The 27,426-nt window shown below is 45.7% G+C and overlaps 1 long non-coding RNA gene across 2 annotated transcripts; it reads right to left on the bottom strand.

Annotated features, from left to right (window-relative positions):
• Positions 1-13,556: 13,556 nt before the first annotated feature.
• On the bottom strand, positions 13,557-26,781 carry LOC115106273 (uncharacterized). 2 transcript variants are annotated; one of them, XR_003860018.1, is made up of 4 exons: positions 26,710-26,781; positions 23,593-23,689; positions 23,205-23,251; positions 13,557-13,845 (listed from the first exon to the last, which is right to left on the bottom strand). It is a non-coding gene; the product is annotated as an uncharacterized LOC115106273 (long non-coding RNA). The 2 variants fall into 2 exon arrangements; XR_003860019.1 differs by having other exon boundaries at positions 23,205-23,248.
• Between the last annotated feature and the right edge of the window lie 645 nt (positions 26,782-27,426).

The raw sequence follows: 27,426 nt of genomic DNA, 5'->3' as shown, positions 1-27,426 counted from the left end.
AGATGTCTGTGTGAAGGGAGAAGCCGCCCGTTGAATCTCCCCTTCAAAGGACACTTCTGAGGTGGTTGTCCGCTTTGGTGGCCTGGAGGTTATTTCTGGAGAAATAGAGGTGAAAGCTGTGGTGGTGGAGGCTAAGAGGGTAGTGCCTAACCGATCCTCCATGTTTGTTATGTAAGGATGTATAAAGTGTTATGCAATGAGACTGAAGTTATGTAAGATACACGTCACCTGTTCTGCCGGACACAAGGACCCATGTAACACCACTTATCTCTGTGGAGGATGATGTTTAAACTTCAAAACTCAAAGTCAACCACTACTGAGGTGGTTCATGTTAGAGATCTATCTACTCTATGTGTCGAGTAGGACTGGTTGAGCATATTGTGTTGTCAATGGTTGACCATGATGGTAGTCAATCAATTGCTCAGTCATGTGCCTGGAGAGACCAGTGGAACAGACCCAGCTCACGAGGTGGCAGTTTAGACCCTTCTCATTGTTCTGTAATTGCCTTTCCTTGCCTGTCTCCTTTCTCCCCTGTCTACAGCCCAGAGATAAGCTGGCAGAGGTAGCCCAAAGATAATGACATTTACTCCCATCTGTTGATTCCCCGATGCTCCCTGATTTCTGGAGGTTCTGAGAAACACCACCCTGGCCTGACAGAGAGATGGACGAGAGACGAGGGGCACATCTCAGCCAGGTCCTCTGGTCTGCCATCTGGTCAGATAGTGTCATGACACTATCGCCTCTCCAACCCTTCTTAAGCCATGTGTGAAGCATGCCACAACAGCCTGGACAATAAGCTACAGTGTGGGGATGGACGGATAGCAGCGCCTTGTAATCCCAGCTGAGGGAAAGACCACTAACAGGCTGTTTCTATCTCCCTTTTCTTCGATCACCTCATCAGGAGGAAATGGGGAATGAATAGAGTAGCAGACGGTGTGTGGACAGCTGCTCGGACAAAGACCAGAGATCCGTCTCGTGTTTCTGGAGTGTTTTCTCCAGTTGTGTTTGATGTTTTTATACATCTAAAGTCTCTAATAAAGTGCTCAAAGGAAATGGGCTAAATGTGCTGCGAGTAAAAGATTGTCCAGCTTTTTGTTCTGTGTTTTGTCCCCTGAAAGCAAAAATACTTCATCCTTTCTACTCCTTTAGAAATCGTACTAGAATTTAAAACACTTCCAACTATTTCGATAGATACGGTGTATTGCATTATTTTACTGGATGAAAGGGTGAAAGGCTGAAATCATTTTTGTATAATTTGCTGTTTAATTTGCTGTTGAGCACATTATCTTCCTCTGTGCAATCATGGTATGGCATGATGGACAGTACTTGTCCTTGTACTGTTCACCCTTGTTGTAACGGCTTTCTAATGGTGAAGGAGAGTCGGACCAAACTGCAGCGTGTCTATTGTGATTCATCTTTAATAAACAAACGTAACACACAACAAAACACTAACACTACAAAACGAAAACAGAAAACAGCCTATACAAGTGTCTACTAACCTCTAACCAGGACATCAAGACACACAGGACAATCACCCACCATACAACCAAAGAATATGGCTGCCTAAATATGGTTCCCAATCAGAGACAACGGTAAACACCTGCCTCTGATTGAGAACCACTTCAGACAGCCATAGACTCTCCTAGAACACCCCACTAAGCTACAATCCCACTATACACACATTCCAAAATCCCAAGACAAAACACACCACAATACAAAAACTCTATGCCACACCCTGGCCTGACCCAATACATGAAGAAAACACAAAATACTTAGACCAGGGCGTGACAGAACCCCCTAAGGTGCGGACTCCCGAACGCACCTCAAAACAAATAGGGAGGGTCCGGGTGGGCGTCTGTCCATGGTGGCGGTTCCGGCGCGGGACGTGGACCCCACTCAATTAATGTCTTAGTCCTCTCTCCTCGCGTCCCTGGATAGTCCACCCTCGCCGCCGACCATGGCCTAGTAGTCCTCACCCAGAAACCCACTGGATTGAGGAGCAGATCGGGACTGAGGGGCAGCTCGGGACTGAGGCAGCTCGGGACTGAGGGGAAGCTCGGGAGTGAGAGGAAGCTCGGGAGTGAGAGGAAGCTCGGGAGTGAGAGGAAGCTCGGGAGTGAGAGGAAGCTCAGGCAGGTTGATGGATCTACCAGATCCTGGCTGGCTGGTGGTTCCGACAGATCCTGGCTGACTGGCAGATCCTGGCCGACTGGCGGATCCTGGCCGACTGGCGGATCCTGGCCGACTGGCAGATCCTGGCTGACTGGCGGATCTGGCAGATCCTGGCTGACCTGGCAGATCCTGGCTGACTGGCAGATCCTGGCTGACTGGCGGATCCTGGCTGACTAGCGGATCTGGCAGATCCTGGCCGACTGGCGGATCCTGGCTGACTAGCGGATCTGGCAGATCCTGGCTGACTGGCACTTCTGGCGGATCCTGGCAGACTGGCGGATCCTTGCTGACTGGCGGATCCTGGCACACTGGCGGATCCTGGCTGAATGGCGAATCTAACTGATCCTGGCAGACTGGCGGCACTGGTGGCGCTGGGCAGACTGGCGGCGCTGGGCAGACTGGTAGCTCAGGCGGCGCTGGGCAGACTGGCGGCACTGGCGGCGCTGGGCAGACGGGTGGCTCAGACGGCGCTGGGCAGACTGGCGGCGCTGGGCAGACTGGCGACGCTGGGCAGACTGGCGACGCTGGGCAGACTGGCGGCGCTGGGCAGACTGGCGGCGCTGGGCAGACTGGCGGCGCTGGGCAGACTGGCGGCGCTGGGCAGACTGGGCAGACTGGCGATGCTGGGCAGACTGGCGGCGCTGGGCAGACTGGCGGCGCTGGGCAGACTGGCGGCGCTGGGCAGACTGGCGGCGCTGGGCAGACTGGCAGCTCAGGCGGCGCTGGGCAGACTGGCGGCACTGGCGGCGCTGGGCAGACTGGCGGCGCTGGGCAGACTGGTGGCTCAGGCGGCGCTGGGCAGACTGGCGGCACTGGCGGCGCTGGGCAGACGGGTGGCTCAGACGGCGCTGGGCAGACGGGTAGCTCAGACGGCGCTGGGCAGACGGGTAGCTCAGACGGCGCTGGGCAGACGGGTAGCTCAGACGGCGCTGGGCAGACTGACAGCTCTGGATGCTTCATGCAGGCTGACAGCTCTGGCTGCGCTGAATAGAGGAGTACTGGTGCCTCTGGAATGAGGGGCGGTAGCTCTGACAGCGCCGGACAGGCGGGAAGCTCCGGCAGCGGCGCCGGACAGGCGGGACGCTCCGGCAGCGGCGCCGGACAGGCGGGACGCTCCGGCAGCGGCGCCGGACAGGCGGGAGGCTCCGGCAGCGGCGCCGGACAGGCGGGAGGCTCCGGCGCCGGACAGGCGGGAGGCTCCGGCAGCGGCGCCGGACAGGCGGGAGGCTCCGGCAGCGGCGCCGGACAGGCGGGACGCTCCGGCAGCGGCGCCGGACAGGCGGGACGCCCGGCAGCGGCGCCGGACAGGCGGGAGGCTCCGGCAGCGGCGCCGGACAGGCGGGACGCTCCGGCAGCGGCGCCGGACAGGCGGGACGCTCCGGCAGCGGCGCCGGACAGGCGGGACGCTCCGGCAGCGGCGCCGGACAGGCGGGAGGCTCCGGCAGCGGCGCCGGACAGGCGAGAAGCTCCGGCAGCGGCGCCGGACAGGCGGGACGCTCCGGCAGCGCTGGACAGGCGGGACACACTGTAGGCCTGATGCGTGGTGCTGGCACTGGTGGTAATGAACCGAGGACACGCACAGGAAGCCTGGTGCGGGAGCTGCTACCGGAGGGCTGGGGTGTGGAGGTGGTACTGGATAGACCGGACCGTGCAGGCGCACTGGAGCTCTTGAGCACCGAGCCTGCCCAACCTTACCTGGCTCGATGCCCACTCTAGCCCGGCCGATATGAGGAGCTGGAATACACCGCACCGGGCTATGCACCCGCACTGGGGACACCGTGCGCACCACTGCATAACAAGGTGCCTGCCCGGTCTCTCTCGCCCCCCGGTAACCACAGGAAGTTAGCGTAGGTCTCCTACCTAGCGTAGCCATACTCCCTGTGAGCCCCCCCCCAAGAAATTTTTGGGGCTGACTCTCAGGCTTCCATCCGCTCTGCCGTACTAGCTCCTCATAATGCCTCTCTGCTTTTGCTGCCTCCAGCTCGGCTTTGGGGCGACAATAATCTCCAGGCTGATCCCAGGGTCCTTTACCGTCCAGTACCTCCTCCCATGTCCATTTCTCCAGGTAGTGCAATCTCTCCCACTGTAGCTGCTGCTGCTCCTGCTGCTGCTGCCTCTGTTGCTTCTCCTGTGGCTCCTGCCTGTTGACACGCTGCTTGGTCCTGAGGTGGGTGATTCTGTAACGGCTTTCTAATGGTGAAGGAGAGTCGGACCAAACTGCAGCGTGTCTATTGTGATTCATCTTTAATAAACAAACGTAACACACAACAAAACACTAACACTACAAAACGAAAACCGAAAACAGCCTATACAAGTGTCTACTAACCTCTAACCAGGACATCAAGACACACAGGACAATCACCCACCATACAACCAAAGAATATGGCTGCCTAAATATGGTTCCCAATCAGAGACAACGGTAAACACCTGCCTCTGATTGAGAACCACTTCAGACAGCCATAGACTCTCCTAGAACACCCCACTAAGCTACAATCCCACTATACACACATTCCAAAATCCCAAGACAAAACACACCACAATACAAAAACTCTATGCCACACCCTGGCCTGACCCAATACATGAAGAAAACACAAAATACTTAGACCAGGGCGTGACACTTGTCCTACACTGCTGGAGCAGGCATTGAGTGTTTAAGAACACTGTGCTGGTTTCTTTAATAACACATCTATAGAGAAACACTTTCTTTTCATGGAAACTCTTTCTATTAGCCGTAAACACTCAGGACTTGGAGAGTGAAGAATGCTACACACTTTTGTCACTTCACAGGCAGGAGACGGGCCACACTACGATTCATGAATAAACCATCACAAACTGATTCCAAAACGTAGATATGGAAATCCATACATGTAAAGAAAATTGACATTTAGTTACAAATATTACAACTACATGAGAAAAGACATTGGCATAAGGGTGATAGCTAATCTTCAATAGTAATAGCTAATCTTCAATTCTAACTGGTATTCACAGAAGTGATAGGCCGAACTGGTTATGAGGTGAGTAATAATGGAAGTAATTGTCGGAGGACATGAGTCAAAAAAGGACTGAATAAAAGAACATGACCAAGATACTTAGCTGTACTTACAGTTCAAAAGATGTTGTGTACAGACTGAAATGGCAAGCCCTATGAGTCACCCTGTGATAGGAGCAGCAGTGTGCTGGGATCATTTATTTCATAATACCTCATCTCATGATAACTAAAGTAGCCTTATTTGTATGTATTATATGCATGATGACTCGTCTTTGTTATTCATTACTGGGGTAAAATGGAGGCTCTGACGTTTTTTCTTAAAATAATTCCAGGGCCTTTCAGAGGAGGAGCTGATTGGAGTATATTGCCACCCTCAGTGGTTGTCATTGTTCAGTGCTGGAGACCTGTCATTCAGGGACAGGAGATTGAAAACGGCACAAAAATGGATCAGCAAAAACTTCTCCTGCAAACCGTGGTAAATCTGCAGTTGCTCACTGTTAGTTGAGTAATGTGCCTCAATCATGATGAGCTCGTCATGTATAGTACATTGCTCTCCTAACAATGAGCTGGCATGGCATTTTTAAATGGTGTGTAGCCTAGCATTATGGCATTATTGCAGACCCCCCACACCCTCCATCTCTTTGGCTTAACTTGTCCCCACCATCATAAGCATGCACAGGAATGTAATGATATCTCTGGTGAACATGGGCCCAGTTGGGCTGCAATTGAAAGCCCAGTCATTTTCTCCCCTCATTAGTCCAGTAAATCAAGTTCAGAATGAACCTCATAGGGAACCGCATGGCAAGGAACCACACTTTCCTGCTGTACCTCGCTGAGTTCATTGTCCATTGGCTATACAGAAATGGCAAAAAAATAATGGGACCGTTGTTAAGTCTGTCTAGTGTTGGTGATTTTCCAACATGGTGGTGTTATTGATTGTTTGTCAAGTAGCAGATGTTCACTGCAGAATGCAGTGTGATTGCTTGAGCTTCAGTTGACTATTGCCACAGTGTATGAATGCTGCAGGGAAATTGTTAAAGTTGATATGAGGAAAGATCCACAAACCCAAGAAGGATGCAATTAAATCAAATCAAACTTTATTTGCCACATGGCCGAATACAACAAGTGTAGACTTTACTCGTGAAATGCTTACTTACAAGCCCTTAACCAACAGTGCAGTTCAAGAAGAAGAAAATATTTACCAAGTAGGCTAAAATAAAAAGTAATAATAAAACACAATAACGAGGCACTGTGACAATTTTATGGGCTTTCCTCTGACACCAGAAACTTTGAAAATAGGCACACTAATCAAAGTGGGACATATACAGTGGGGAGAACAAGTATTTGATACACTAACGATTTTGCAGGTTTTCCTACTTACAAAGCAATTTTATAATAGGTACACTTCAACTGTGAGAGACGGAATCTTAAACAAAAATCCAGAAAATCACATTGTATGATTTTTAAGTAATTAATTTGCATGACATAAGTATTTGATCACCTGCCACCTGATCACCTGCCAACCAGTAAGAATTCCGGCTCTCACAGACCACGCATTACCTGTATTAACTGCACCTGTTTGAACTTGTTACCTGTATAAAAGACACCTGTCCACACACTCAATCAAACAGACTCCAACCTCTCCACAATGGCCAAGCCCAGAGAGCTGTGTAAGTGTGTAGTTACACACTACGCCACAATGGATTAAAATCCTGCAGCGCATGCAAGGTCCCCCTGCTCAAGCCAGCGCATGTCCAGGCCCGTCTGAAGTTTGCCAATGACCATCTGGATGATCCAGAGGAGGAATGGGAGAAGGTCATGTGGTCTGATGAGACAAAAATAGAGCTTTTTGGTCTAAACCACTCGCCGTGTTTGGAGGAAGAAGAAGGATGAGTACAACCCCGAGAATACCATCCCAACCGTGAAGCATGGAGGTGGAAACGTCATTCTTTGGGGATGCTTTTCTGCAAAGGGGACAGGACGACTGCACCGTATTGAGGGGGGATGGATGGGGCCATGACCTGAACTCAATAGAAAATCTTTGGAGGGAGCTGAAAGTCCGTATTGCCCAGTGACAGCCCCGAAACCTGAAGGATCTGGAGAAGGTCTGTTTGGAGAAGTGGGCCAAAATCCCTGCTGCAGTGTGTGCAAACCTGGTCAAGAACTACAGGAAACATATGATCTCTGTAATTGCAAACAAAGGTTTCTGTACCAAATATTAGGTTCTGCTTTTCTGATGTATCAGATACATGCAAAAATATGCAAATTACTTAAAAATCATACAATGTGATTTTCTGGATTTTTGTTTTAGATTCCGTCTCTCACAGTTGAAGTGTACCTATGATAAAAAATGACAGACTTCTACATGCTTTGTAAGTAGGAAAACCTGCAAAATAGGCAGTGTATCAAATACTTATTCTCCCCAATGTTTAATTTTTATTTTTTTTTTCACCTTTATTTAACCAGGTCGGCTAGTTGAGAACAGGTTCTCATTTGCAACTGCGACCTGGTCAAGATAAAGCATAGCAGAGTGAACAGACAACACAGAGTTACACATGGAGTAAACAATTAACAAGTCAATAACACAGTAGAGAAAAAAAGGGGAGTCTATATCCAATGTGTGCAAAAGGCATGAAGAGGGAGGCGAATAATTACAATATTGCAGATTAACACTGGAGTGATAAATGATCAGATGATCATGTACAGGTAGAGATATTTGTGTGCAAAAGAGCAGAAAAGTAAATAAATAAAAACTGTGGGGATGAGGTAGGTGAAAATGGGTGGGCTATTTACCAATAGATTATGTACAGCTGCAGCGATCGGTTAGCTGCTCAGATAGCTGATGTTTGAAGTTGGTGAGGGAGAAAAAAGTCTCCAACTTCAGCGATTTTTGCAATTCGTTCCAGTCACAGGCAGCAGAATACTGGAACGAAAGGCGGCCGAATGAGGTGTTGGCTTTGGGGAAGCTCAATGAGATACACCTGCTGGAGCGCGTGCTACGGATGGGTGTTGCCATCGTGACCAGTGAGCTGAGATAAGGCGGAGCTTTGCCTAGCATGGCCTTGTAGATGACCTGGAGCCAGTGGGTCTGGCGACGAATATGTAGCGAGGGCCAGCCGACTAGAGCATACAAGTCGCAGTGGTGGGTAGTATAAGGTGCTTTAGTGACAAAACGGATGGCACTGTGATAAACTGCATCCAGTTTGCTGAGAAGAGTGTTGGAAGCCATTTTGTAGATGACATCGCCGAAGTCGAGGATCGGTAGGCTAGTCAGTTTTACTAGGGTAAGCTTGGCAGCGTGAGTGAAGGAGGCTTTGTTGCGGAATAGAAAGCTGACTCTTGATTTGATTTTCGATTGGAGATGTTTGATATGGGTCTGGAAGGAGAGTTTGCAGTCTAGCCAGACACCTAGGTACTTATAGGTGTCCACATATTCAAGGTCGGAACCATCCAGTGTGGTGATGCTAGTCGGGCAAGCGGGTGCAGGCAGCGATCGGTTGAAAAGCATGCATTTGGTTTTACTAGCGTTTAAGAGCAGTTGGAGGCCACGGAAGGAGTGTTGTACGGCATTGAAGCTCGATTGGAGGTTAGATAGCACAGTGTCCAATGACGGGCCGAAAGTGTATAGAATGGTGTCGTCTGCGTAGAGGTGGATCAGGGAATCGCCCGCAGCAAGAGCAACATCATTGATATACACAGAGAAAAGAGTCGGCCCGAGAATTGAACCCTGTGGCACCCCCATAGAGACTGCCAGAGGACCGGACAACATGCCCTCTGATTTGACACACTGAACTCTGTCTGCAAAGTAATTGGTGAACCAGGCAAGGCAGTCATCCGAAAAACCGAGGCTACTGAGTCTGCCGATAAGAATATGGTGATTGACAGAGTCGAAAGCCTTGGCAAGGTCAATGAAGACGGCTGCACAGTACAATGTATATGCTCATTCGCTGCACAATTGATGAAAACAATCTGCTCAAGACTATTGCAGTATTTTTCATATTGTAATTACTTGCTGACATACACAAGTATGTGGACACCAATTCAAATTAGTGGAATCGGCTATTGCAGCCACACCCGTTGCTGACAAATGCATAAAATCGAGCACACGGCCATGCAATCTCCATAGACAAACATTGGCATAAGAATGGCCTTACTGAAGAGCTCAATTACTTTTGAACGTGGCACTGTTATAAGATTCCACTTTTCCAACAAGTCAGTTAGTCAGATTTCTGCCCTGTTAGAGCTGCTCCGGTCAACTGTAAGTGCTGTTATTGTGAAGTGGAAATGTCTAGGAGCATCAAAGGCTCAGCCGCGAAGTGGTTGACCACACAAGCTCACAGAATGGGACCGCCGAGTGCTGAACTCACTACTGAGTTCCAAACTGCCTCTGGAAGCAACATCAGCACAAGAACTGTTCATTGAGAGCTTCATGAAATGGGTTTCCATGGCCGAGCAGACGCACACAAGCTTAAGATCACCATGCGCAGTGCAGTGCCAAGTGTCAGCTGGAGTGGTGTAAACCTCACCGCCATTGGACTCTGGAGCATTGGAAACGTGTTCTCTGGAGTGATGAATCACGCATCATCATCTGGCAGTCTGATGGAGGAATCTGGCTAGGAGAACTCTACCTGCCCCAATGCATAGTGCCAACTGTGAAGTTTAGTGCAGAAGGAATAATGGTCTGGGCCTGTTTTTCATGGTTCGGGCTAGGCCCCTTAGTTACAGTTAAGGGAAATCTTAACGCTACAGCATAAAATTACATTCCAGACGATAATGCGCTTCCAACTTTGAGGCGACAGTTTGGGGAAGGCCCTTTCCTGTTTCAGCATGACAATGCCCCCATGCACAAAGCGAGGTCCATACAGAAATGGTTTGACGAGATCGGTGTGGAAGAACTTGACTGGCCTGCACAGAGCCCTGACCTCAACCCCATAGAACACCTTTGGGAAGAATTGGAACACTGACTGAGAGCCAGGCCTAATCACCCAACATCAGTGCACGACCTCACTCAAGCTCTTGTGGCTGAATGAAAGCAAGTCCCCACAGAAATGTTCCAACATCTATTGGAAAGCCTTCCCAGAAGAGTGGAGGCTGTTATGGCATCAAAGGGGGAACCAACTCCATATTAATACTCATGATTTTGGAATGAGATGGGCTCCACATACTTTTCATCATGTAGTGTACTTGCATACTTCTGGCAATATGGCAAGGCAAGTAACGCAACTTGAAATAGAAAATGAACACTGAAATTAAATCCCCTCTTTGTTTTCCTTGTAATACGATTTTGGAGAGTTTTCGATTAAATAAGTGAATTTCCTGAACCTGAGTAAATATGATTTAATCACCAAATCCCTGTTAATTCAATTTATTCTGGCAGTTATTAAGAAAGCAGCAGTGTGCATGTGGCTGGCTGAGGCTCCATGTTTATCCACCTGGCTGGGTTGGCTGTCCTGCACCTCACCTGGCTACTGGTCTTCCTCTCACGCCAGATGTGGACTTAGTCACGGCCACGGAGAATAGCCCCCGCTGAAGGTGAACCTGGCTGCAATCATGTAGGTTGTTGGTGTCTGAGGTTAGAATAGTTGCAGTACTCTGTTCCATTACATTTTTTTCAGTGTGTGGACTGTAATTAAATAAAAACGAAGAGGTGATTTAATTTCAATGTTTATTTTTAATTAACGTAGAGTTTGTCTTCTTGCTTGGATGAAGCTCAGGTTTTGTATTATGTCTCATTCCACACTTCCACAATCGACACACACATTGCATGTGGACTGTTCCTTAAACGTGCACATGATTATGTGTCAATTAGCGGGGATGTGTTTAACTATACTTGTGGGGACTAGAAGTACCCACAAGAACAGTAATTATCATTTTTTGGGACCAACTGGGGACATTGTTATTCCCCACAAGATCCCCCCACAAGATCAAATGCTATTTCTAATTAGTTTTAGGGTTAGATTTAGGGTTAAGGTTAGGTTTTAGGGTTAAGGTTAGGCCCTAACCTTAAACCTAACCTTAGAGTAACGGTTAGGTTAAGAAAATAGGATTTTGAATGGTATTGTGTCCCCCCACAAGGTTAGTTAAACAAGAGTGAGTGTGTTTGTGTATCTGTGATAGTGTATGTGTGTATTTGCTTTGCATGTCTGCAAGTGTGTATTTGTGTATATCCAGTAACAAATCACTTATGCCCCTGTGTGTATTTCTCCTCCATCAGTACCCATCCCCTAACCTTTAAATCCAGATGCATTTCCTCCCCTCCTGGCTGGTTGGAAGGTGCTCCCGCTGCCCTAAAGGTTAATTGATTTTCCTTCCCCTTGTGCAGCCTGCTCAAATCACACCAGGACAGGAGACTGAGTAATGGGGAAATATGCATAGCACGCTATACCGATTCTAACAGTTTGTCGAGCATATGCCTTATCCAGTGTTCAATCTAATCTGGACAGCACTGAACTACCATACACATTTTTGGAAGGGCTGCACCCATTGTTTGGGAATCGATTCAGATTCAGGCACAATTTCAGATAGTCGTCTTTGATATTTCATTCTTTGACTGGATAAACCCAAACACCCATCCACACAAACACTTTCTCGCAGCCTCTTCATTAACCAAAGCCTGCTTGGAGATGTATGGCAGTAGATGTCCAAGGGTTTGGTCCGATCAATCCCCAGGGTGTTTGTACCCGAGCCCCCGGCTCTCATTCTGAATGATCGTTAGACGACACCAACAAGGAGGACAGGAGAAGGACCACAACAATGCAAGTCACTGTACAGTACACAAACAACAGCCATAAGGTAGATGTGACAATCACACTCCCACTGCACATACAAGGTTCCAACACTGAGCCTCGAATGGATGAAAGGACAGAGAAAGAAAAAAAGACTGAACTATTGACAGAGCGAAGAGGATAATTGTTTTTATTTAACTAGGCAAGTCAGTTAAGGACAAATTCTTATTTACAATGACTGCCTACCCCGGCCAAACTCTAACCCAGACAACTGTCCGTCACCCTATGGGACTCCCAATCACGGTCGGTTGTGATAGAGCCTGGAATTGAACCAGGGACTGTAGTGACGCCTCTAGCACTGCGATGCAATGCCTTAGACCGCTGCGCCACTCAGGGTAGATTGATTTCTCTCGGGGAAACAGTGGCGGTGATCATGCGTCGTACATGTCATGTATGTTAAGTAACAGGCTGCCATGGCAATGGATAGATGAGGATGTGTCAAGAGTAAATATGGAATCTTTACAGAGACGGACCGTGGGGATGTACGTGTACATACACAATAATACAATTGTGATTACTCTAATATAGTTTGATAAAAATGTTTACATGCTTTGCAAGAAGAATGATTTCTCTAATAATCCTGTTCACAAACACATCTGAAGTCAGGCTACCTGATGGGACTCTCATCAAATACACAGGCAGAACTCTGATTAAGGTCTTTACATGTCTTAATAATTCAAAAGATAGCCATTTTTAATCCAGGTGTTTTAATTGGCTAATGTTTACTTTGCTTTTCTTAAATGGGCATAAGGTAATAATCAGAGTAAAGTGTTCAGTGTGCATGTAAAAGTACTCAGTGACAGCATGGTGTTGGGGCCGCTGGAAACCGGGAGAAGTGCTAGAATCACGTCAGTAGAAAATCCCCCAGCACACGAGGAGATATAGATGCATCAAGGCTTAAACAAGAGCCCCTATAATATTTCCATACTGTATTGACATTGTTATCACATCAAACCGATTCCCCCTGTTACAATTTGTTTTGTTGTGAACAGGTCCGACTATTGTGCATATTGGGCTAAATGTATTTGTTATGGTATTATCTCAGACTAGACCCCGGTGTTCCATAGGATCAGTGAGAGAAAGCCAGAGATGGAAAGAGAGCCAACAGTCAGACACACACAGTTGTCTCTGCTAACATGAAGCCTCTCTTTCTCGCTCTCTCTCAGCTGCAGCAGCTTTTGTTTGTCTGACTTGGCACCGACCGTCTCTCTGTGACAGCCTCTGTTAAAATTGGGTTCCAATAAGTACCAACTGTCTTATTTGTGAGAACAGCACCAAACCTCTATGCACACACACACACAACTTGAGAAAGTCTGTCTGCCTTATGTCCAGGAGCTATTGAAACAGAAATGAGTTGATTTTATTTACTGCAGTGGGCTAAATCAGGGTCACACAGGATGTTTCTTGGTAGTCTTATACAAATCTACTTTGATAAAAAAATTAAAAAGTGTACACCTCACGCACATGGTTATGGGCATAAATAAAAGACACCTGTACCATGTCAGATAAAGAGTTGAAATGTTTATAATTGAGTTTGCTTCCAATATTACATTTGATATACAACATAGAAGAATGAAATAAGAAAACCTTTTGACAGAAACACAGGATAAAAAATGTTTATTAACGAGGAAATTCTGAAAAATATGAATAACATTCCACCCATGAGGCCACTAGAGGGCAATTTGGTCATTTGACTGCAGGAACTACAGCAGTCAAGGCAGTAGGCATGCAGTCTACTGAGCGGACAGGTAATAAGGGTAATAAGTGTTGTGTCCAGGAACAGAGGGCATCTCAGTCAATACCTAGAGGAACTGCGTTCAGATGTCGACGTTCAGCAGGAGTCCTCCAGGGGTCAATACCAGCCCCTCTAGTTTCAATGTCCATCCATCTCCTCTAATCCTGAGTGGCACAATGCAGAGACATGTTTAAGGCCCTCATGGATTGTGTCTACAACAGGGGGAAAACAAAGCCCTCCGTCCCGAGAGTTGCACCCCTTCTGAAAAAACCTACACTCGATCCCTCCGATGTCAACAACTACAGACCAGTATCCCTTCTTTCTTTTCTCTCCAAAACTCTTGAACGTGCCGTCCTTGGCCAGCTCTCCCGCTATCTCTCTCAGAATGACCTTCTTGATCTAAATCAGTCAGGTTTCAAGACTAGTCATTCAACTGAGACTGCTCTTCTCTGTATCACGGAGGCGCTCCGCACTGCTAAAGCTAACTCTCTCTCCTCTGCTCTCATCCTTCTAGACCTATCGGCTGCCTTCGATACTGTGAACCATCAGATCCTCCTCTCCACCCTCTCCGAGTTGGGCATCTCCGGCGCGGCCCACGCTTGGATTGCGTCCTACCTGACAGGTCGCTCCTACCAGGTGGCGTGGCGAGAATCTGTCTCCTCACCACGTGCTCTCACCACTGGTGTCCCCCAGGGCTCTGTTCTAGGCCCTCTCCTATTCTCGCTATACACCAAGTCACTTGGCTCTGTCATAACCTCACATGGTCTCTCCTATCATTGCTATGCAGACGACACACAATTAATCTTCTCCTTTCCCCCTTCTGATGACCAGGTGGCGAATTGCATCTCTGCATGTCTGGCAGACATATCAGTGTGGATGACGGATCACCACCTCAAGCTGAACCTCGGCAAGACGGAGCTGCTCTTCCTCCCGGGGAAGGACTGCCCGTTCCATGATCTCGCCATCACGGTTGACAACTCCACTGTGTCCTCCTCCCAGAGCGCTAAGAACCTTGGCGTGATCCTGGACAACACCCTCTCGTTCTCAACTAACATCAAGGCGGTGACCCGTTCCTGTAGGTTCATGCTCTACAACATCCGCAGAGTACGACCCTGCCTCACACAGGAAGCGGCGCAGGTCCTAATCCAGGCACTTGTCATCTCCCGTCTGGATTACTGCAACTCGCTGTTGGCTGGGCTCCCTGCCTGTGCCATTAAACCCCTACAACTCATTCAGAACGCCGCAGCCCGTCTGGTGTTCAACCTTCCCAAGTTCTCTCACGTCACCCCGCTCCTCCGCTCTCTCCACTGGCTTCCAGTTGAAGCTCGCATCCGCTACAAGACCATGGTGCTTGCCTACGGAGCTGTGAGGGGAACGGCACCTCAGTACCTCCAGGCTCTGATCAGGCCCTACACCCAAACAAGGGCACTGCGTTCATCCACCTCTGGCCTGCTCGCCTCCCTACCACTGAGGAAGTACAGTTCCCGCTCAGCCCAGTCAAAACTGTTCGCTGCTCTGGCCCCCAATGGTGGAACAAACTCCCTCACGACGCCAGGACAGCGGAGTCAATCACCACCTTCCGGAGACACCTGAAACCCCACCTCTTTAAGGAATACCTAGGATAGGATAAAGTAATCCCTCTCACCCCACCCCCCCCCTTAAAAGATTTAGATGCACTATTGTAAAGTGGCTGTTCCACTGGATGTCATAAGGTGAATGCACCAATTTGTAAGTCGCTCTGGATAAGAGCGTCTGCTAAATGACTTAAATGTAAATGTAATGTAAATGTCCCAGAGTAAGCTGTTGACTTGCTGCTAGGCTGGATCAATTGTTTCAGGGAAGTCAATCAAGTAGTCAATTAGTCCACCCACACAAATGATTTCACACTTCCTGAAGCATGGAAGAGACATTCAGCAGCCTATAATGTAATGGTACAGACAGACAAGTCTAGAGGAAATCTGTGGCTAGGTTGATAGAATTGTATATCTGATCAACCATTTCTTTATGGGGACCTGATGCATAACACAGATTTAAAAGAAAGTGTTCAAATAAATGTAATGTTTATAATATACAGTTCATTTAAATTGTTACCCAATATTATGATAGCACTACAGGAACAATAACAAAATGTTTCAGTATATCAAATGAGTCGACACATTCCACCAACTGACCATAAAACAGAGGGGCAATGAAATATATCATCCCTTAAAACAAAAAAAGACAAAGCAGTCACGAGTTTTGGGAGAGAGACCAAAAAGCCTATTTCTTATATTGGCAGAATCATAATGCAACCTGGGTGGCAGCAATACATTGTCAGGCACATAAAAGCAGTAAATAACATGTAAATAAAAAGTACAAATAAACAAGTTTCCCTTTCATTGATAGCAGTAAGTACTTACTCGTCCGAGTGAATAATGGTCCAACAAAGTAAATTGCTAAAGTTCACATCTGTTTACAGAAGTGTTTAAAACATTTATACAGTACTCCCCTGTGACATTTAGCATTTATATTAAACACTTCTCTCTCAAGTTACTGTAGTTCTGTATAAATCACAATTCTCTCTTACGAAAGCAAGTGAAATGCAATGGACGATGGGTAATCATTTGTTCGGACATTTCTAGAAATTTCTAATTTCCAGGGAAATTATTAAAGCTCTTGGTTGACGTCGGACACAACAAAGCTCTCGATCGTGTCTAACGGAAAGGTGTTTAAGGTTAGAGGCAATTTAGTACACCTATGATTACTGAAGATAGACTTTTGTCACAGACGCATCACAATTGTTGCTGCATAGACTGTCATTAAATGATTTTTAGAGATTAATCACTTCTGGATATTTTAATTGCTTCAGTTAAGAGAACTAGCTCAGCCTAGGATCCTGGGAAGACGTACATCGCATCAGTTTGGACTGCTGTTTCTATAAATGGCTTTGCCAAATTAGTCCAATCTTTTCCAGATTGGAATGACAAATCCATTTTAGACCCCCTGCCAGCCTCTTTCTTCACCAAAATCGCCATTTATATTACTGCCAACAGGTCCAAGAAAGTGCCAGTGTAATTACTGTGTGTACTTAGGGCTGTGACATGGGTGCTCCGCATGAACACAAAACACATACAGATCTGTGATGTGAATTAGTATGTGGATTATAATTAAATGGACATTTTGACAGGGGTTGATACAGTTTTTCATTAGGGCAAATCAAGTCAGATTTTAAAGTGGAACTTACAAAACGGTAAAAGCCTTTTAAAACCTCAAACACTACAAGTTTGCATTTCTCTGCGACAAGAGTGATCAAATTAAGATTACATGTACAGATGAATGCACATTTTCACACATAAACAGAGACACACAAACACGGTTGAATTCACATTCGCGCTCACAATCACGCACTGAGTCACACACACCCCAACTCCTCTATTTTAATGAACCTTCTGTCCCACTCGAATTCATTCACACATCAACAGAGGGGGTGTGAAATCACCTTCAGAACCCAAACGCTGCCCAACTATTGGCTGCTCCTCCATTGCCTCACCCTTCCTGACTGTCTCTCCCCTCCGCTCGGTGGTTTGACGGACACATGTCCAAATGCCAGGTTAATAAACATGTATGGATAATAATGGTGCCGGGGGGATGGCTGCCGTTTTACGGGCTCCTAACCAACTGGGCTATTTTGTTTGTTTTTTCGCATTGTTTGTAACTCACTTTGTACATAATGTTGCTGCTACCGTCTCTTATGACCAAAAAAAGCTTCTGGACATCAGAACAGCTATGACCACGAACTGGACAAAGAGTTTTTCTTTAATGTGTCCAATCAAAGGATATGCTGCTTTGTCGAGCCAAGGTCCAAATCCCTTCATCCGCGTGTGACTTGTAAGAATTTGTAGACGAGTAGGTAAACCACCACTACCCTCCGTATTATTGGCCAACGTACAATCATTGGAAAAAAATGGGACAATCTATGATTAAGACCATCTTACCAACGGGACATTAAAACGGTAATATCTTAAGCATCTTAAATCGACGACACGGATAATATAGAGTTGGCTGGCTTCTCCGTGCACCGCCAGGACAGAGCAGCTACGTCTGGTAAGACAAGGGGCGGGGATGTGTGTGTCATTAACTGCTGGTGTGTGATGTCTAATATGAAAGAAGTCTCAAGAAATTGATCGCCGGAGGAAGAATACCTCATGATAAGCTGTAGACCACACTATCCACCAAGAGAGTTCTCATCTTTATTATTCGTAGCTGTCTATTTACCACTACAAACAGAAGCTGGTACTATGACCAGACTCAATGAGCTGTATTCCGCCATAAGCAAACAAAAGAAAATGCTCATCCAGTAACGCGCTCCTAGTGGCCAGGGATTTTAATGCAGGCAAACTTAAATCCGTTTTACCTCATTTCTACCAGCATGTTACGTGTGCAACCAGAGGGGGAAAAAAACCTCTAGACCACCTTTACTCCACACACAATGCTCTCCCTCCATTTGTCAAATCTGACCATAACTCTATCCTCCTGATTCCTGCTTACAAGCAAAAACTAAAGCAGAAAGTACCAATGACTTGCTCAATACGGAAGTGGTCAGATGATGTGGATGCTACGCTACAGGACTGTTTTGCTAGCACAGACTGGAATATGTTCCGGGATTCATCCAATGGCATTGAGGAGTATACCACCTCGGTCACCGGATTCATCATTAAGTGCAGCGACGTCATCCCCACAGTGACCATACGTACATATCCCAACCAGAAGCCATGGATTACAGGCAACATCCGCACCAAGCTATAGGCTAGAGCTGCCGCTTTCAAGGAGCGGGACACTGATCCAGACGCTAAGAGATCCCACTGTGCCCTTAGACGAACCAGCAAAGAGTCAATACAGGACCAAGATTTAATCCTACTACACCAGCTCTGACGGTCGTCGGATTTGGCAGGGCTTGAACACTATTACGGACTAGAAAGGGAAACGCAGCCACAAGCTGCCCAGTGACCAGCCTACCAGATGAGCTAAATGCCTTTTTTGCTTTATTCAAGGCAAGCAACACTGAAGCATGCATGAGAGCACCAGCTGTTCTGGACAACTGTGATCACGCTTTCTGTAGCCGATGTGAGAAAGACCTTTAAAAAAACAGGTCAACATTCACAAAGCTGTGGGCCAGACGGATTACCAGGACATGTACTCAAAGTATACGCGGACCAACTTGCAACTGTCTTTACTGACATTTTCAACTTCTCCCTGACCAACTTCCAACTTCTTCCCTCTACTAATACCTACATGTTTCAAACAGAAAACCATAGTCCCTGTGCCCAAGAAAGCGAAGGTAACCTGCCTAAATGATTACTGCCCAGTAGCACTCACGTCTGTAGCCATGAAGTGCTTTGAAAGGCTGATCATGGCTCACATCAACGCCATCATGCCAGAAACCCTAAAGCCACTCCACACCGCCCTTTCCCACCTGAACAAAAATAACACATATGAGAGAATGCTGTTAATTGACTATAGCTCAGCATTCAACACCATAGAACCCACAAGCTCATCACTAAGCTACACCTCCATCTGCTACTGGATCCTGGACTTCCTGACGGGCCGCCTGCAGGTGGTAAGGGTAGGCAACAACACATCTGCCACGATGATCCTCAACACCGGGGCCCCTCAGGGGTGCGTGCTTAGTCACCTCCTGTACTCCCTGTTCACGCACGACTGCGTGACCAAGCACGACTAACACCATCATTAAGTTTGCTGACGACACAACAGTGGTAGGCCTGACCACCAACAACGAGACAGCCTATAGGGAGGAAGTCAGAGACCTGGCAGTGTGATGCCAGAACAACCTCTCCCTCAATATGAGCAAGACAAAAGGAGCTGATCGTGGACTATAGGAAAAAGAGGGCCGAACAGGTCCCCATTAACGTCGACAGAGCTGAAGTGGAGCGGGTCAAGAGTTAAAGTTCCTTGGTGTCCACATCACCAATGAACTACAATGGTCAAAACACACCAAGACAGTTGTGAAGAGGGCACAAAACATTTTCCCCCTCAGGAGACTGAAAAGATTTGGCATGGGTCACCAGCTCCTCAAAAAGTTCTACAGCTGTACCATCGAGCGCATCCTGAACTGTTGCATCACCACCTGGTATGGCAACTGCTCAGCATCTGACCATAAGGCACTACAGAGGGTAGTGCGTATGGCCCAGTACATCACTGGGGCAAAGCTTCCGGTCATCCAGGACCTACAGTTGAAGTCGGAAGTTTACATACACCTTAGTGTATGTACATTTAAACTCAGTTTTTCACTATTCCTGACAGTCAGTTAGGATTACCACTTTATTTTAAGAATGTGATGTCAGAATAATAGTAGAGAAGGATTTATTTCAGCTTTTATTTCTTTCACATTCCCAGTGAGTTAGAAGTTTACATACTCAATTAGTATTTGGTGGCATTGCCTTGTTTAACTTGGGTCAAATGTTTCAGGTAGCCTTCCACAACAAGTTGGGTGAATTTTGGCCCATTCCTCCTGACAGAGCTGGTGTAACCGAGTCAGGTTTGAGGCCTCCTTGCACGCACATGCTTTTTCAGTTCTGCCCACAACTTTTCTACAGGATTGAGGGCAGGGCTGTGTGATGGCCACTCCAATACCTTGACTTTGTTGTCCTTAAGCCATTCTGCCACAACTTTAGAAGTATGCTTGGGGTCATTGTCCATTTGGAAGACCCATTTGCAACCAAGCTTTATTTTAACTTGTCTTGATGTCTTGAGATGTTGCTTCAATAGCCACAATTTCCCTTCCTCAGGATGCCATCTATTTTGTGAAGTGGGTGCGGAGTCAGGCGCAGAGAGCAGAGGTTTAAGAAAAACTGTCCGGAAAACAGTCCAGAAAAATACAAACAATACCATCTACAAAACAGAACAGAGAAACAAGCCCGCACAAAAGCAGGAGGGAATAACAGGCTTAAATAGCCCTAAACTAAACCCCAAACGAGAAACCGGTGAAACCAATAAGACATAACCAACAGAAAAGGGAATCGGTGGCAGCTAGTAGACCGGTGACTACTACCTCCGGAGCACCTCCCGAACAGGAAGGGGAGCCACCTTCGGTGGAAGTCATGACAAAGTGTATGTAAACTTCAGACTTCAACTGTATATACCAGGCAGTGTCAGAGGAAGGCCCCAAAGAAAAGACACTAGTCACCCAAGTCATTGACTGTTCTCTCTGCTACCGCATGGCACGCGGTACAGGAACGCCAAGTCTAGAACCAAAAGGATCCTTAACAGCTTCTACCCCCAAGCCATAAGACTGCTGAACAATTCATCAAATGGCCACCCGGACTATTTACATTGACAGCATTTGTTTTTAACACTGCTGCTACTCACTGATTATGCATAGTCACTTCACAAATGACCTTGACTAACCTTTACCCCCATGTATTCACTCGGTACCCCATGTATATAGCCTCACTATTGTTATGTCATTTTCTTGTGTTACTTTGATTTGTTTACTTTAGTAAATATTTTCTTAACTCCATTTCTTGAACTGCATTGTTGGTTAAGGGCATGTCACGTATTGTTGTATTCGTCGCATTTTCCCCAAAAATAAGATTTGTATGTAAGGGGCAGACACTGCCTGTTCCAAACAGGATAATGAGCTGTATCCTGCCAGTGACCCCTAACTAAATGCTGCCTGCACTCCTCCCTTTTCCTCTGCCCTAACCATGGAGCTAGCAGTGATGTCTGTCTGGGGACAGTCTAAAAGACATCCGCCTCCCCATTTCAGTGACAGTAAACATGACATTTTATTTCCCATAACCACTCGGCTGATGCCATTTAATTTTATGTCCAATTAGCCCTTTTTAAGATTGCCAGTTACCCACATATGCCCACTGAATGATTACATTAATGGGGTTAATTGCTAATTGCTCAGTAGCCAGCTTTATGTGTGCATGGCTGCTGCAGAATCCTGGGATGCTCACTTTTTAAAAATCTTTATTTAACTAGGCAAGTCAGTTAAGAACAAATTCTTATTTACAATGATGGCCTAGGAACAGTGTGTTAACTGCCTTGTTTACGGGCAGAAGGACAGATTTGTAGCTTGTCAGCTCGGGATACGATCTAACAACCTTTCGGTTACTTGTCCAACTCTCTAACCACTAGGCCACCTGCCACCCCTCTAGGTCAAGTCCAGGTTACAGAACACAATATAAGTTTGGGAAAAACACATGCATGGTTAATAATTATTGAGTGGGTTACGTTTACATTACATTTTAGCAAATGCTCTTATCCAGATCGACTTACATCCATCTTCAGATAGCTAGGTGAGACAACCACATATCACAGTCAGTACATCCATCTTCAGATAGCTAGGTGAGACAACCACATATCACAGTCAGTACATTTTATTTCAACAAAGTAGCTATCAACAAAGCCAGTGCTAGTGAGCAAAGACAAGTGAGAGTTTTACTGCAATCAAGACAAAGGTTTATATATATATATATATATATAAATAAAAGCACTCTGAAGAGGTGGTCTTTCAAACGTTTTCAGAAGATGGGCAGGGACTCAGCTGTCCTGACATGAGGGGGAAGCTTGTTCCACTATTTGAGCGCCAGGACATAGAAGAGCTTTGCCTGAGATGAGCGAGAGTTAGCCCCTCGTAGGGGTGGGAAGGCTAAGAGAAAAGCATGATGAGTTGAAAAGCAACGACCGTATAAAAGTCCTTTAGAGAGAGATATGCCAGCCTTGTCTTATTACTATAACCATTGGATTATCCCGAAATAAGTGTAATCTGATATCTAACAAAGTAAATGGGAGCCTTGAAGACAGGACAGGCTTGGTCAGATGTAGGAGCGGCAGGTAGCCTAGTGGTTAGAGCGTTGGACCAGTAACTGAAAGGTTGCTAGATTGAATCCCCGAGCTGACAAGGTAAAAATCTGTCGTTCTGCCCCTGAACAAGGTGGTTAAACCCACTGGTCCTAGGCTGTCACTGAAAATAAGAATTTCTTAACTGACTTTTCTAGTTTAAAAAAAAGGAGGACATGGACATGTCTCTCAAAGCACAGTTGGATTGAAATCCCTCCAGAGGAAGACGTTTAGGATTACAATTAAAAAAGGTTAGAATTAGGGTTTAGTTTAAGGAAAGGGTTAGGTTTAGGGGCTAGGGAAAATAGGATTTTGAACGAGAATAAATTGTTTTGGTGCCCACAAGGATAGTGACAGTGAGGAGAGTGGTGGGACACAAAGTGGAGGTAGAGTGACAGTGAGGAGAGTGGTGGGACACAAAGTGGAGGTAGAGTGACAGTGAGGAGAGTGGTGGGACACAAAGTGGAGGTAGAGTGACAGTGAGGAGAGTGGTGGGACACAAAGTGGAGGTAGAGTGACAGTGAGGAGAGTGGTGGGACACAAAGTGGAGGTAGAGTGACAGTGAGGAGAGTGGTGGGACACAAAGTGGAGGTAGAGTGACAGTGAGGAGAGTGGTGGGACACAAAGTGGAGGTAGAGTGACGAGTGTGTAAAGTGAGGTGCCCCTCTAATAATACCTGTTTTTTGCACTGCAAACACTGGAGAACCCTGCTGCTGGTTCCTGCTGGGGAGTTTAATAGTGAGACGTTATGGTGTCAGATAACAGGGTTGGGTAGGTTACATTTATTAGTTACCTGTTGAAAATTGTAATCAATAATGTAATCTGACTACTTTCAGATTAGACAAAAAGGTGTCACCATAGTGGTGGAACAAACTTACATTTGCTTAATTGAATGTCTTTTTTCCCCTCGCAATTAGCCTTTGAATTTAAAAGTAATGGTCTAGTTTTTCAAAAGTATCTGAAATCTGATTACAATATTTTTGCTGGTATCATAACTGATTACCGTTTTTTAAATGTTTTATACATGTAATCAGTTACAGTACCCCAACCCTGCAGATACATACCAGCCATATTGATGATGTGTTTACACTGCGCCTGAGTACGTGCTGTGTTGCTGGTCCGACATGTTTATCTTGGCCATGTAAATGTCCTGATTTCAACCTCAAGGGAGGAAGAAGAACACATTTGTGACTGACCTCCCTGGATAGACAAAAGCCTTGTACCCTGTACAGATGACAGTGTTGCACACTTCCGTTCATACTAAATGTCATCACAGTACGAGTAGAAAACCTATAAACAAATACTTAGAAATGAATCACATCCGCTATGTGAATCACCAATATAAAGTTATATTCACTTGTAAATTCCATTCAGAAATCAGCCTCTCCTGCCTGTTCTGAGACTCTAAAACCAGAGCACATCCCACGGGAATTCTGGGAGGCGTTTAGCGAGACCCGGTCATGGCCAGCCACCCCCACTGTGCTTTCTTTAAATGTAGCACTGGCATGAGTCACAGGTTCAGTCCACGGCCGTTAGCATAGAATCACTGTATTGTGTGGGGGCTTTCCACCTCATTCATATCAGCTGTGAGTCAATACCCCTGTCGGAGCTGAGGGACCAGCAGCCGTGGCAAATGGAGGTGTCTCCGGTCCATTGTGTCAATGCAGTGAGATCGTGTAGCGTGTGATGTTTGACTTCGCCCTCGGTCTACTACCACACTGATACGTTCAACATCTCTTCTGCGGTTTCTGCTAGGGAGTAGGAGGCTTTTAAAATAGACCTTGAATAGAGAGGAGAGTTTTTTTGTCAATGCCTTGCGAGCAGCTCTTTTAACATTTTTATCAAGGCCCTGATATACCTGTGTAGATGTGGGATCTTTGTGTGTCCGGTTTAGAGTTTAATTATTCGTGGTCTGCTTGCTTGACTAAATGAAGTTCAAGTTCAATTATTAGTCATATGCACAGGATACACATGGTATTCACATCCAACGAAATGCTTACTGGCAGGTTCCTTCGACAACGCAACAAAATAAAATATGAACAGAGTAAATGGCTCTCTACCTATTCAGTACTCTAAATATTCCAATTCATGTTAAGTTCAAAAGAATACAAGACAAAAAAAAAAATGTTGACACCATTCAAACCAATGAGGGTTCGGAACTATAAAGCCAATTCTCAGAATCAACTTTTTGCAGATAGAACCTAGTCCCAAGCTCTCAAATTAAAATACTTTCACTTTAAGGCAAAATTAGTCTGAACATGGTACTAGGCTAGAGTATCCTTATTAGTTCAAACAAAGCAATATGACGCTACAGTCTATATACCAGTGCTCCTCTGCAATGCGAAAGACCACAGAACTCCAATCCTGGAATGGCTTAGGGAGGATTTAAATGTCATAAGTATTATAATAACATTATTAATAATCTAGAAAATATGACTCTGAATTAGGTAACATTTCTTATGCACTCTGCATCTAACCAAGCATGACTGAGCTTTCTAGAGTATGCCTGACCTTTAAGATGAGACTTGGGATATGGTGGATTTTGGGATGTATTTGCATAATGGGAGTGGACTGTTGCACCATGTTGACCTTTTTTCCATTGCAGACAGTATCCTTCACCCAAATACTAGTGGAGATACAGGTTGGCCTAGATACAGTTTCTCTTGTCCCTAAAAAAAGATAACCTTCATTTGGATTGCTAACATTGGGATACCTTTAAAGGCCACTCCATTTCCATGCCATTCTCACCAATTATTAGAAGGCTGCCCCATACACATGCCTCCGTGTCCTTGTCTACGGAGGGGGACACACCAGGCTGTTATAGGCCTTACACAAAAGAGATGGTGACTTCTCCCATTGTATTAAATCAGTTAAATGTTCATTTGATGACTCAAGCGGGGATAGAGAGAGGCGGACAGAACCCTACTCTGAGTTTACCACCCAGCTGGAGTCGCTGCAGAAGGGATCCTCCCCTTGCCTCAACCTCTTTTCTTCTATTTACAGTAGGGGAGAGTGGGGTAAGTTAAGCAATTTTATATTCAGCATCACTCCATCAAAGGAAATATAGTATTCTTTCTAACAAAGATATCTATAGTGTATCCCTGGAAACGATCAGAATTAATGTAAACATTCAATTTGAAAACATACTGTAGCTTGTCCTTACCCCGGGTATGGGGTGAGTCGAGGGACAGGGTAAGTTAAACCGCCTACAAATTTCTGTACTGAATAGTATACTGCCACTACCCTTTTAAAACCATGTCTATCTTTATTTCCCAAACAATTCAACACAATCAAAACCGCCTTTTTGTCTAATAAATTAAGCATCTTTTAACACAGGCCAACAAACACTTAACATATGAGCTAATAACAGGGCCAATCCCAGCGATAATGCCTTCCATTACATCTAAAAAGAAAAATCATACATTTATATCAACTTGCTATTGGCTCAACTTACCCGAAGGCAAACATTTTGACTATATTAGCCCACACAGCTACAAGGATGCACTTTCATGCTAGGTTTAGGACCTCATATTGAAGCTTACAGAGACCCCAAATGATGTATAGAACAATCTTTAAAATTCTTTACTTTTGTTTAGATACAAGCATGAAGTAACATTTAACACAAATTCATGTGATTTTCTTGCTTACCACTTTTTCAGTGTTGTTTATCCCTTCACGGAGTCCATGAAATGACAACCACTTCCTAAATATTTGGTCAAATAATTCAGTGTATAGTTTCCTAGAAACAAGGGTTGCTCAACTTACCCCACTCTCCCCTACAGAGCATTACCCAAAGAATCATTAAAAAAATGTTTTATTGTCACATATACCAGATGGATGCAGTGTTGTTTTAACCAATCAGCCATAGTAGTAAAACACCCCTGGAGAGAATTAGGGGTAAGTTCCTTGCTCAAGGGCACATCAACCGATTTTTCACCTTGTCTGCTTGGGAATTCAAACCAGTGACCTTTCACTTACTGGCCCAACGCTCAAACTGCTAGGCTACCTACCACCTTCACTATGAACCCATTCACCGAACAACCTTTCTGGAGTTTGCTGTAGATGCGTCACTTATTATCAAGTGGAATTTATTGTTGTGTTTGTTTAGAGATTTCATTTAACAAGATATCTGCCAAAACCCTTTCTCCCTCCTCTCTGTCTGGCATTTTAAGGGCACTCACTTGTCCTTGGCTTGAGAACAGCCTGTACTGATGCCAACTAACAACCTTATCCTCTAAAGAAGGCCACTTTCTACTTCAAAGTGTCATACCCTGATCTGTTTCACCTGTCTTTGTGGTTGTCTCCACCCACCTCCAGGTGTCTCCTGTTTTCCCCATTAGTCCCTGGTGTATTTATCCCTGTGTTTCCTGCCTCTCTGTGCCAGTTCGTCTTGTTTTGCCAAGTCAACCAGCGGTTCTCCTAGTGCCGATTTCTGCCTTTTGCCTACCCCTTTTGGTATAATAAAGGTCAACGCTCAACTATCTGCCTCCTGTGTCTGCATTTGGGTCTCACCTTGTGCCCTCATACAAAGTCCAAGTTTGTTGGGAAATAACTTGATTTTGTACACATAGTATTGGTAACAGACACTTTTTCTCAATGTCCTGACAATTACAGTTCAATCCAGTCTCTGTCATTCATAATTAAGATACATGATAGGTCATTAAACATTCATGTCGCAGATCATTGACATTATCTCAGAGTCCACATTACTTGGATCAATGACAATGTGGTTTAGGTCAATAGTTCAGACTTCAATAGACTGAGGACATACAATCCATATTTAAGGAAGGTATTCCCATGTGAAGCATAGCAATAAAATCCTCCTATACTTTACATGTTTGGTTCATATTATTTTACCAGAGTGTACTTAAAGTGTCTCGGTCTAACTCATACCAAAA

Source organism: Oncorhynchus nerka, linkage group LG23, assembly GCF_034236695.1.
Source record: "Oncorhynchus nerka isolate Pitt River linkage group LG23, Oner_Uvic_2.0, whole genome shotgun sequence".
Lineage (NCBI taxonomy): Eukaryota > Metazoa > Chordata > Actinopteri > Salmoniformes > Salmonidae > Oncorhynchus > Oncorhynchus nerka.
This window is presented reverse-complemented; position numbering and strand designations above follow the sequence as displayed.